This window comes from Petaurus breviceps, unplaced genomic scaffold (genome assembly GCF_028583685.1).
Source record: "Petaurus breviceps papuanus isolate PSGF00001 unplaced genomic scaffold, PetGlider_PUasm1.0 91133, whole genome shotgun sequence".
In the NCBI taxonomy this organism is placed as follows: domain Eukaryota; kingdom Metazoa; phylum Chordata; class Mammalia; order Diprotodontia; family Petauridae; genus Petaurus; species Petaurus breviceps.
Genome location: NW_027187419.1, coordinates 11,171,353 through 11,183,255, shown reverse-complemented (window position 1 = coordinate 11,183,255; position 11,903 = coordinate 11,171,353).

Here is an 11,903-nt window from a genome sequence, read left to right as displayed (position 1 = left end):
TGTGTGTGTGTGTGTGTGTGTGTGTGTGTGTGTGTGTGTGTGTGTGTGCTTTGTTGGGTCAGACTTGACTCAGGCTAGTCTGGTAGTTCAGTCTCAGGATGAATGAGGACTCAGGAAATGAGATCTTTGACTAACAGTTTAGAAAGCATATTCAGCAAAGATACAGTACTGGCTCACTTAGAAGTTCCACTCCCCCTTTCCATATACAAATGCATTGGGTTAGAAGAGTGTGTTGATCTGCACTTCAATAGGAAATCCATCAAGTCTGAGGATCTCTAATTCCCCTGTACCATTTTTTTTAATGCCTTAGGCAACCAGGAAGCTGCATCAAAGGCTAGAACCTAGACCACTGAACAAATCAAGCCTTAGAAATAGCTTCTTTTCCTCTTAGGGAAAAATTACCTCAGCCTGTATGGCAGGGATCCTAGTAGATGTTACTCCTTCCACAGGTTCCCAAATTGTCCCTGATTTTTAAAACAAAAATCCCTCACATGATTAAACAAATCTAATTTGAAGACTGCATACCAAGAATACAAAACTGTTTGAAATACTTTGACTTCTTCTCAAAGTAGGACTAGATGCTTTTTTTAAGGAAATGTGTGTAGAATGTAACATGAAAACAGTCATGTACTCATAAAACTTTGAAACTGTATTCAAGGAGTCTTCTGTACAAAAGATACAGAGTATAGTTCATAAAACATAAGTTCTTTGATACTACTGAACTGGAGACATAGAGAAAAAAGTGACAAAGTTTATGAGAGCAGTGAAATAAGCAGATTAGTGGTTACTTCTACAAAATGCTAAGCACATCTAGATTAATCTAGATCTTTTAGTCTCTTGTTTTCTGTCCTTTCATCTACCCTTTCCTCTCCCCTTTTCTCTTTTGTTTCCTTCTACTCCTTTCTTTTTCCTTCTCTTCTTGTTTTTCTCCCCCCCTTTCACTTTCTTCTACTTTCTTCTCCTCCACTCTTCGTCAGCCTCCTCTCCTCTTTTCCCATATTTCTCTTCCTCTTCTTCTTTCCTTTTCTTTCTCTTCTCTAGGAACAGACAAAAAATATTGTGGTGTAACAATAATGCAATATTCACAACACCCATGGTGGTTATGAACATGCTGGTATAGTTGTGAATCCCAAAATGTAGCAGACTCTCTACGTAGAGGGTGGCACCAAAGTCTTTATTCAAATACCAGAAAATCAAGTCCCAGAACCAGAAAGCCAAAGTCATTACAATAGCCATGATATACATGGTTAATGCAGTGAACAACCACATTCCCAAGCCTTCACAACAGAACAGGTTCCCTCAAGCAGGGATCTTCCTCTCTCACTCACAGTAGCTCCTCAACCTTGTTCTTGGAAGTTCATAGCGGAAATTCCCAAAGGGAAGGTCTCGGCAGAAGTTGCAGACTCCAGATGCTCACTGAGAGAAATTCTGGCTGTCTTGCTGGTATTCTTCTTTATATACAGTATAGCTACAACCTGTTCTGTCCCTTCTTGTTACATCAGCAACTTCCTCCCCAGGTGTTAACTACTTCTGTGTTAATTACATAGCTTACCAAGGTGTTAACTTGAAACAAGGTGCTAAGTACCTGCTTACTTACCAATACAAAGTGACAGGGGAGATCTTGAGTTTCCATTAACATTACATGTGGTACAGAGAACTCTCAATTGTGACCCAGTAGATTTTCCACATGGTGGATTATCTGCTTCAAAAAGGGTTCATCCTCCATTATATCATGTGGTGCTGTGCTTACACGGTCACTATGTCCCACTCATAATGCATAAGGGGAGGTGCTTGTGTGTGAATATGAATCTCGATATTCCAAGGATCCCTGGTTTCACTAGTGTATTACCTTCACCAGAATAAGCATCTTTTTGACTTTGTAAATGGTCTTTGAGAGTTGCTATGGCAGAAAAGTTCTTTGCCCTGCAGCCACACTGGAAATGAACCTTTTTAAAATTAGCTAGACTGGTTCTTAGAGGATATTTTCCTCATACATACCTCCAGGTCAGCAGACTGACCTTTCCTAAAGCTTTTACAGTGTGGTAGGACCTTCAAGAGCTTTGTTATGATGTTACTATCCTTGAGAATCCTGGGTCAGTACGCATGCCACCAGGAATCATGGAGGCTTCAAACAAATTAATCAGTTGTGAATTGGCTTTAATCCAAGTAAAATGGATAAAACCAAAAGGCACTGGACTTCTTGGACTCAGAAGACACTGCTAAAGTCCTCACTCTGACACTAGTTTTATGACTTTCGGGAAGTGACTAGTCATTTTAAGTGTTAGTTTCCACTTCTGTAAGGTAAATATTCAAATTAATGAAAATTTTATTAAGTATCTTCTGCATGCAGGGCTCTGTGTTAGGCACTAGAGATAGAAAGACAAAAACGGTAGCATTAACCCCCCCTTAAAAGATCTCATGTTCTATGAGATGAGGATATCTGTCCCACTTGTCTCATATGAGAAGGTTGGGCCGATCAAATGAGATATTAATGGAAGCATATTGTAACTAAAACACTATATCGAATACAATCTATTGCTTTTGCCATCGCATAGAGTTTCCTTTTAAAATACAATCTCTAAATATAGTAAGTCCTAGTTGTTTATCTTATCATTAATTCATCATCCTGCTTGCTGCTGGAGGAAGATTCTTTGCTCACTACTGGAATATATTTATCACTAGGGGTTTTGGTTTTTGTTTTTGTGGTGACCTTCAGTGGCCCATTTCTGGCAAACAAGGAGGATATACTGTGTCAGATCAAATGCAATGGTACCAGCAACTTGTATCCACTAGTATTACCCCCCTGTTAAGTATTCCAAAAAGTTATATTCAAATAAGTATTTCTTTCAAACTATCCAACTTTAAAAGAAAGCCTGGGACAGCTAGGTGGCTTAGTGGATAGTGGCGCTGGACCTTGGGGCAGGAAGATCTAAATTCAAATCTGGTCTTAGACACTTTCTAGTTTTGTGACCCTGTTTAAGTCACTTAAGCCTGTTTGCCTCAGTTTACTCACCTGCAAAATGAGCTAGAGAAGGAAATGACAAAACATTCCAGTATCTTTGCCAAGAAAACTCTAAAAGGGGTCACAAAGAGTTGGACACGACTCAACAACAAAAGAAATCCCAGTAGTATTTTGGGTTCAGGAAAATAGGGAACAAAAAAAATGGGTAGTTACTTTTGGACCTTCTCAGAGGATTTTCATACTAGGTTATAAATCAAACAAAACTATAATAAAACCTAAATTGTGGCATAGGGAGACTGCCCTGAAATCTATGTGGCCCAGTGTCAGAAGCAGACATCTGGCAGAAAAGGTGAACCATCTGTGAAAATATTAGAAGCCCCATTAAATATGAATGACTCAGATAATGTTTTAATTAGTTAGAGTTTTATGGAATTGAGAGTACAGAGCTAAAGACACATCTCTGGGGGAAATGTGGATACATATTTACATGCTATAGAGAGTATGCAGGATGGTGTCAAGAACCAAAAAGCACAGCAAGGTTACACTAATTGTGGGCATTGGGAATTATAGTCACCAAAAGGAAGTACTATTTAAAACAAAGTGGATAATAAACATACAGCATTCATTACTCTAAGGGGTTGCAGGTTGAGAGCACAAGTAGCTTAGAAACATTAATGGATGACAGGTAATAACAGCTTACATCTGTATAGCTACTTACGATTATGAAATTCTTTGCATAAATAATTTGATACTCACAGAAATATTAATTCAGGTATTATTCCCACCTTACAGGTAAACAAGTTGAGGCTTAGAAATTTTAACAACTTAGCCAATGTTCTCGCAGATAATAGAGAGTGACAGAGTTGAGACTTGAGCCCGTTGTTCTGATTCTAAATCCCTAGCTTTTCCTACCATACTAGGCTGCCTCTTAAACTCTGAATGAGTTAGCAAAAAGGAACTGAAGATATCTATGAGGATATGTGCCTAGCCTTTGAAGTTGATATCAGATAGGACAATCATTGTCAGCTAGAATCCTGGACTGGCTAGACCACAGGCTTTCACTTATCTTTTACTTCCTTATCTTTAGAATGCCCTACCTACTTTATTCCTGTTGAATTTTATCTGTTTTTTAAAAGCTAATTCAAATGTCACCTCCACTAGGAAGTTTTCCCTGATTTTTCAGTCATTAATGAAGCTCCCTAGAGTTTCACATGTCATTTTTGCAAGCATCTTTCTAATGCATGGTAACCTGTATTAACATGGTAATGTTTTCATTTGTACTATTTTGTAAGATCATAGATATAAAATTAGAAAGGGACTTTGGGAGCCATAAGTTCCAACCCCCTCATTTTTAACAGATGAGGAACTGTTAGTATAGACAAAGGGACTTACCTAGGGTCATACAATTAGGAAGTTTCTGAGACAGGATTTTAATTCATGTCTTGCTTACCCCAAGCTCAGCACTTTATTCACTGTGACATTATATCCCTCTTCTAAGCTGTGAGCTCCTTGAGGACAAAGTATGTGTTTGATCCAATCTTTGCTTCATACCCAACACATATCACATTGCTCAACATTCAGTAAACATTTAGAAAATATTTGTTGAATTGAATTGCCCCAGTTAAGTAATACATTCCAAAATGAGCCCTATAGGAGCATGAACTTTCCATATAGTGAGGTAATAGGAGGTCCCAAAAGTCTTTTCTTTCCTCATGTTCCTCCTGATTTCAACTACCATGAAATGTTCATTGAGTATCTATAGACTTTGAACATGCAGGTATGATCTTGAACCTGACAGAGATGAAATCAAAGTTCTAGTATCAAGGATATGTTTTATTTTTGGAGAGGGTTTAAGGTCATGTGGTTCCTTATTAAAGCCTGTACAGAAGTGATGACTGTGGCTATAACTCCTTTATGTTTTAGGGGTATAGCCAGAATGATGATTCTGACTATAGAAAAAAAACTATGAAAGTATATAATTGGATTTGCAAACACATTGTTAAAAAATATTTTGAGGTATCAAAGATAGTAGGATTTCCCCATTTACCATTTGATTATGGCCTAGACTCCATAATAGCTGACTTTCATAGACTCTTGATTGTACGAATTTCCCTTTTCTTATTATACCAGGATTCTGGGATTCAGGATCATTAATTCTGTTATGTCACAAATTTTCTGGGTAAAGAAGCAAATAAGTCATCTTTTTGGCTGCCCATTGTCTCAGAATGTGAAGAAACCCAATTACCTGCAATACGAGGGCAAAGATTTCTCCAATGAAAGCCATACAAGTAAATAATTACCTTCATAATACAATAAAAAAGAGCCCCAAGTTTGGAGCAAGAGGTCCTAGCTCTTCTAGTTATTACTTATGTAACCTTGGGTAAGTCATATAACATCCCTGACCTTAATTTCTTCATCTGTAAAATAGTTTTTTTTATCTATATTATCTCTGAAATCCTTTAAAATTCTGAATCCATGATTTAAGTCCTTCTGTGAGACCCCCAAAATGTAAAATAATACAGAGCAGAGGTTCTTAACCCAGAATCTAGGTATCTATGGGTAGATTTTATAAGGTTCGTGGATTTAAAAAATATTTTTGGTAACTATTTAAATATAATTGGTTTCCTTTGTAATTTTTAATACTTTACTTTTTCATGCACTTAAAAATATAATTCTGAGAAGGGGTCCATAGAATTTACCAGATTGCCAAAGTATTCTAGAGGATGGCAGTTGTCAACTTGTTGAGTGACTCCACTATTTAAGATTTATGAACAAACATGGCAAAGAATTATACAGGATGAGAAAATGAAATGGATTACACACTGCATGAATAAAAGGAGGATCCACTTATACAAGAGCACAGTGTTGAAGTATACTACTCTAGATGACACGTGGGACATAATACTCTTTGCTCTCAAGGAAAGTTTGTAATGTATCTGGGGTGACAATAATAGAGTCAGAATAGCTTTAGCTAAGCCAAGATGGCAGAGTGAGGCAGGGAATCACCTGAACTTTCTCAAATTTCCCTCCAAACAATTGCCAAATAACACTTAGAAATGAATTCTGGAATGGTGGATACAACTAAAGGATGGGATAAAACAATTTTCTAGCCCAAGGCAACTTAGAAGGTTGATGGGAAAGTCTGTCTCACTAAAGTGAAAGTGAATGCAGTACATGTATTAGTGGTGTATATAGAATGTAGTACAAGTGGTATCCAGGCAAAGCAACAACAGGCCACACCCCAGTAAACCAGCAGCAGGGCCCCGAGCTCTTGGTACAGACCAGTAGTGAGGTCATATGCCCCTGATTGGTACAAGAAGCTTGGGATAGCATCCCCTCCACGTCAAGAGCAGAGCCCAACTTTGACAGAAAGTAAAAAGAAACAGAATAGCCTGCAAAAAATGAGCCAAGAATAAAAAAGAACATGACCATATAAAGTTACTAAGATGACAGGGAAGATCAAAACATAAACTCAAAAGAGGACAACAATGTCAAGCCAGATAGAAACAAAGCCTCAAAAAAGACAAATGAGAATCGGTGTCAGGTCCTAAATGAATCCTTAGAAGAACTCACAAGTTATTTTTAAAATCAAATAAGAGAAGTAGAAGAAAAAGTGGGAAAAGAGATGAAAGTGACATGAGAGAATCATAGAAAAAAGAACTTGGCAAAAGAAGTACCAAAAATAAAAAAAAAAAGATGTATAAAACATCAGGGATGAAAACAACTCCTCAAAAAGTAGAATTAGCCAAATGGAAAAAGAGATATGAAAAGTTCACTGAAGAAAACAATACCTTAAAACTTAGAATTGGGCAAGTGGAAACTAATAAATTTATGAGACATCAAGGAACTAAGAAACAAAATAAAATGAATGAAAAAATAGAAGAAAATGTGAAATATCTCATGAGGAAAACAATTGACTTGGAAAATAGATCGAGGACAGATAGTTTAAGAGTTATTAGACAGCCTGAAAGTCATGATAAAAAACAAAGAGCCTAGAAATCATATTATTGAGGAAACTGCACTGGTAGTCTAGAAACAAAGGGTAAAATAGAAATTGAAAGAATTCACTAAACACCTCCTGAAAGAGATCTCAAAATAAAAACTCCCAAGAAAATGGTAGCCAAGTTCTAGAGTTCTCAAGTCAAAGAGAAAATACTGCAAGCAGTCAGACAGAAACAATTCAAATAGGGTGGAGTCACAGTCATGATTACAGAAAATCTAGCAGTTTCTATATTAAAGGATCAGAGGGATTGGAATATTATATTCTGGAAGGCAAAGAAGTTTAGGTTACAGCCAAGAGTCATCTACCCAGTGAAACTGAGTATAATCCTTCAAAAGAAAAAAAATGGAAATTCAATGAAATAGAGAACTTTAAATATTTCTTATCAAAAGGCCAGAGCTGAGCAGAATGTTTGATTTTCAAATACAAAAGAAGCATAAAGAGGAAGCATAAAAAGGAAAGAGAAAACATAAGGCATTCAATAAGGTTAAATTCCTACATGGAGAGATGATGTTTGTAACTCTTAAGAACTTCATTACTATCAGGGGTGTTAGAAGGAATATACATAGAAGGTACATGTATAAGTTGTTTTTGAGGAATGATATGCCCTTCCCCCCCAAAAAAAATAAACAAAAGGGTTGAGAAAGAAGATTGCTCTGGGACAAGAGGGAAGAGAGAGGTAGAATGGGGTAAATTATTTTACATGAAGAGGTGCGCAAAACCTATTACAGTGGAAGGGAAAATTGGGGTAGTGGCAGTGGGCAGTTCTTGAACATTACTCTCATTTTACTTGTCTGAAACAGGGAATGATATATAAACAGAGTTAGATACAGAAATCTATCTTACCCTATGAGCAAGTAGGGAAAGGGGGGAATAAGAGAAAAAGGGGACTGGTAGAAGGGAAGGCAGTTTGCACAAGGCAATGGTCAGAAACTAAACACTGGTGAGGAGACACAGGGTGAAAGGAGAGAAAGGATAAAGAAGGGAAAATGGGATAGAGGGAAACACAGTAATAATAACTGTGAATGTGAATGGAATGAACTCAACATGGAAGCATATGGCAGAGTGGATTAAAAACCAGAATCCTATAATAGGTTGTTTACAAGAAACACATTTAAAGCAGAGAAATACACACAGACTAAAGGTAAGGGAGGGGCTGGAGCAAAATCTATTATGCTTCAGCTAAAGTAAAAAAAAAAGCAGGAGTAGCAATCATGATTTCAGACAACACAGAGGAAAATTAAATTTAGTTAAAAGAGCTAAATAAAGAAACTACATCTTACAAAAAAGTACAATAAACAATAAACAAAGTAATATTGATGTTAAACACATATGCACCAAATAGTATACCACCCAAATTTTTAAGAGAAGTTAAATGAGTTATAGGAGGAATTAGAGAGTAGCATTATTACTATTAGGGACCTTCACTTTCCACTCTAAGAATTGATAAATTTAACAAAAAAAAAAAAAGAAATTACAGAGGTCAATAGCATTTCAGACTTCTGGAGAAAACAGAATAGAAATAGAAAGTAATGCACCTTTTTCTCAGTGGTACATGACACTTATACAGAAGTTGATCATGTATTAGGGCATAAAAACCTCACAACAAAATGCAGAAAAGCAGGAATATTAAATGTAGCTTTTTCAGGTCATGGTGCAATAAAATTACATTTAAAGGGACATAGAAAGATACATTAAAATTAATTGTTAAACTAAATAATTCTAAAGAATGAGTAGGTTAAAGAACAAATCATAGAAACAATAAATAACTGCATTAAAGAGAATGAGAACAATGAGACAGCATACCAAAATTTATGGGATGAAGCCAAAGCAGTACTTAGGAGAAAATTTATGTCTGTAAATGCTTATATAAATAAAATAGAAAAAGAGCAGATCAAAACATTGGTCATGCCACACAAAGTAAACCTAGAAAAAGAAGAAATTAAAAATCCCCAGTTAAATGCCAAATTGGGAATCCTGAAAATCAAAGGAGAAGTTAATAAAATTAAGAATAAGAAAATCATTGAACTAATAAATGAGACTAGGACCTGGTTTTATGAAAAAAAAACCTAATAGAATAGATAAACTATTGGTTAATTTGATTTTAAAAAAGAAAGAAGGAAACTAAATTATAACCATCAAAAACAAAAAGGGTAAAGCCACCACCAACAAAAAAGGAAATTTAAGCAATTATTAGGAACTATTTTGCCCAATTATATCACAATAAATCTGACAATCTTAGTGAAATGGAGGGATATTTACAAAAATATAAATTGTCCAGACTAAGAAAAGAGACAATAGAATACTTAAACAACCTCATCTTAGAAAAAGAAATTAAACAAGCCATCAATGAATTCCCAAAGAAAACATTTCTGGGGTCAGATGGAATTACAAACGAATTCTAACAAACACTTAAGGATCAATGAATTCCAATACTATATAAACAATTTGGAAAAATAGGGAATACTGACAATTCCTTTTATGGCACAAGTATGGTGCTGATACCTAAATAAAATGGTGGATAAGACAAATAGATTAGGTACATTACATAGTGCAGTAAATGACCATAGTAATCTAGAGTTTAACTAATCCAAAGACCCAAGCCTTTTGGACAAGAACATATATTTGACAAAAACTGCTGGGAAAGGTGGAAAATAGTGTGGCCAGTGCATAAACTTATATAGATTTATATATACATAAACTATGTATATTAGTCTAAGCATAAAGTAATCTCTTTATCATATACCAAGATAAGCTCAAAATGGATGTATGATTTAGACATAAAAGGTGATATCATAAACATATTAGGGAAGGAAAGAATAGTTTGTTCATCAGGGAAAGGAAAGAAATTATGACCAAACAAGAGATAGAGAACATTACAAGATATAAAATGGACAATTTTGATCTTATTTTGATCATATTAAATTAGAAAGTTTTCACATAAACAAAACCAATGCAACAAGATTAAAAGGATTCAGAGAGTTCAGAAACAATTTTTAAATTAGTGTCTCTGATAAAGGCCTCATTTCTCAAATATATAGGGCATAATGGAGGTTGAAAGAATCCACCGATCACCTCTTGAGGAAGATCCCAAAAAGAAAACTTCTAGGAATATTGTAGCCAAGTTCCACAGTTCCCAGGTCAAGGAGAAAATACTGCAAGCAGACAAGAAGAAACAATTTTTTTTCATTTTTCAAATGCTTTATTAACTTCTGATTTGCATCATTCATTTCTGACAGATTTTGAGTTACAAGTTTTCTCCCCATTTTTCCCCTACCCACCACCCCAAAATAGCAGTCCCACAGGATATCACCTCCTCCAATCTGTTCTCTCCCATATTTTCTCCCATACCCCTTTCGACTTTTCCTGTAGGGCATGGTGGATCTCTATGCCCCAGTGCCTGTATATCTTATTTCCCAATTACATGTAAAATAGTATTAATAATAATAATAATATATATTAAAACATTTGATTTTAAAACTTTGAATTCCAGATTCATTCCCTTCCTCCCTTGTCACCCACCCTTACTGGGAAGATAAGCAGTTCGGTATAGATTGTACATATGTGGCTAATGCAAAACAATAACATAGTAGATATATTGTAAAAGACTGACTATATTTCCTTCCCTCCTATCCCACCTCCCACTTGTTCTATTCTCTACTTTGATCCCATACATTTTCAAAAGTGGGTGCTTCCAACTTCCCTCTAACCCCAGCCTGCCCTCCCTTCCATCATACCCCCTGTCATCCCCTTCCTCTCTACTCTCCTGTAGGTGAGATACCCTACTTAGTGTGTATTTCATTCCCTCCTCAAGCCAAATTCAATGAAAATAAGGTTGACTCATTCCTCTTTTCCTTCCTATTCTTCCCCTCCATTATAACCATTTTCCCTTGCCTCTTCTATGAGGTAGTTTACCCCATTCTGTCTCTCCCCATCTCCTCTCATTAAATTCCTCTCTCACCTCTTAATTTCACCTTTTAAGTATCATCCCTTCCTGTTAAATTGGTCCTGGTCCCTCTATTTATGTATACACATTCACATATGTATTCATACGCACATAAACCCTCATATATAGACATATATATTTCTATTCACTTCAACTACTGAGAAAAGTTTCATAAGTTACAATTATTGTTTTTCCATGTAGGAATATTAATAGTTCAACTTTGATAAGTTCCTTACAATTTCTTTTCCCTGTTTACCTTCTCATGTTTCTCTTGATTTTTGTATCTAAATGTCAAATTTTCTATTCAACTCTGTTTTTTTCATCAAGAATGCTTGAAACTGGGGCGGCCAGGTAGCACAGTGAATAAGAGCACTGGCCCCAGAGTTGGGATGACCTGGGATTGAATCCGGGCTCAGACACTTAGCACCCACCCAGAAACACCTGGCCATGTAACCTTGAGCAAGTTACTTAACCCCAATTGCTTTAAAAAAAAAGAGAGAGAGAATGTTTGAAAGTCCTCCATTCCACTGAATGACCACATTTCCCCCTGAAACATGCTACTCAGTTTTTCTGGATAGGTGATTCTTGGTTTTAATCCCAGCTCCTTTGACCTCTGGAATATCATATTCCAGGCCCTTTGATCCCTAAGTGTGTAGAAGCTGCCAGATCCTGGGTTATCCTGATTGCGTTTCCAAAATATTCAAATTGTTTCTTCCTGGTTGCTTGTAATAATATTCTCTTCTTAATTTGGGAATTCCAGAACCTGGCTATAATATTCCTAGGAGTTTTCTTTTTGGGATCTTTTTCAGGAGGTGATCGGTGGATTCTTTCAACCTCTATTTTGCCCTCTGGTTCTAAAACTTCAGGGCAGTTTTCTTTGAGAACTTCCTGGAGGATGATTTCTAGGTTCTTACTTTGATCATGGCTTTCAGGTAGTCCAATAATTTTTAAATTATCTCTCCTGGATTTATTTTCCAGGTCAGTGGTTTTTCCCA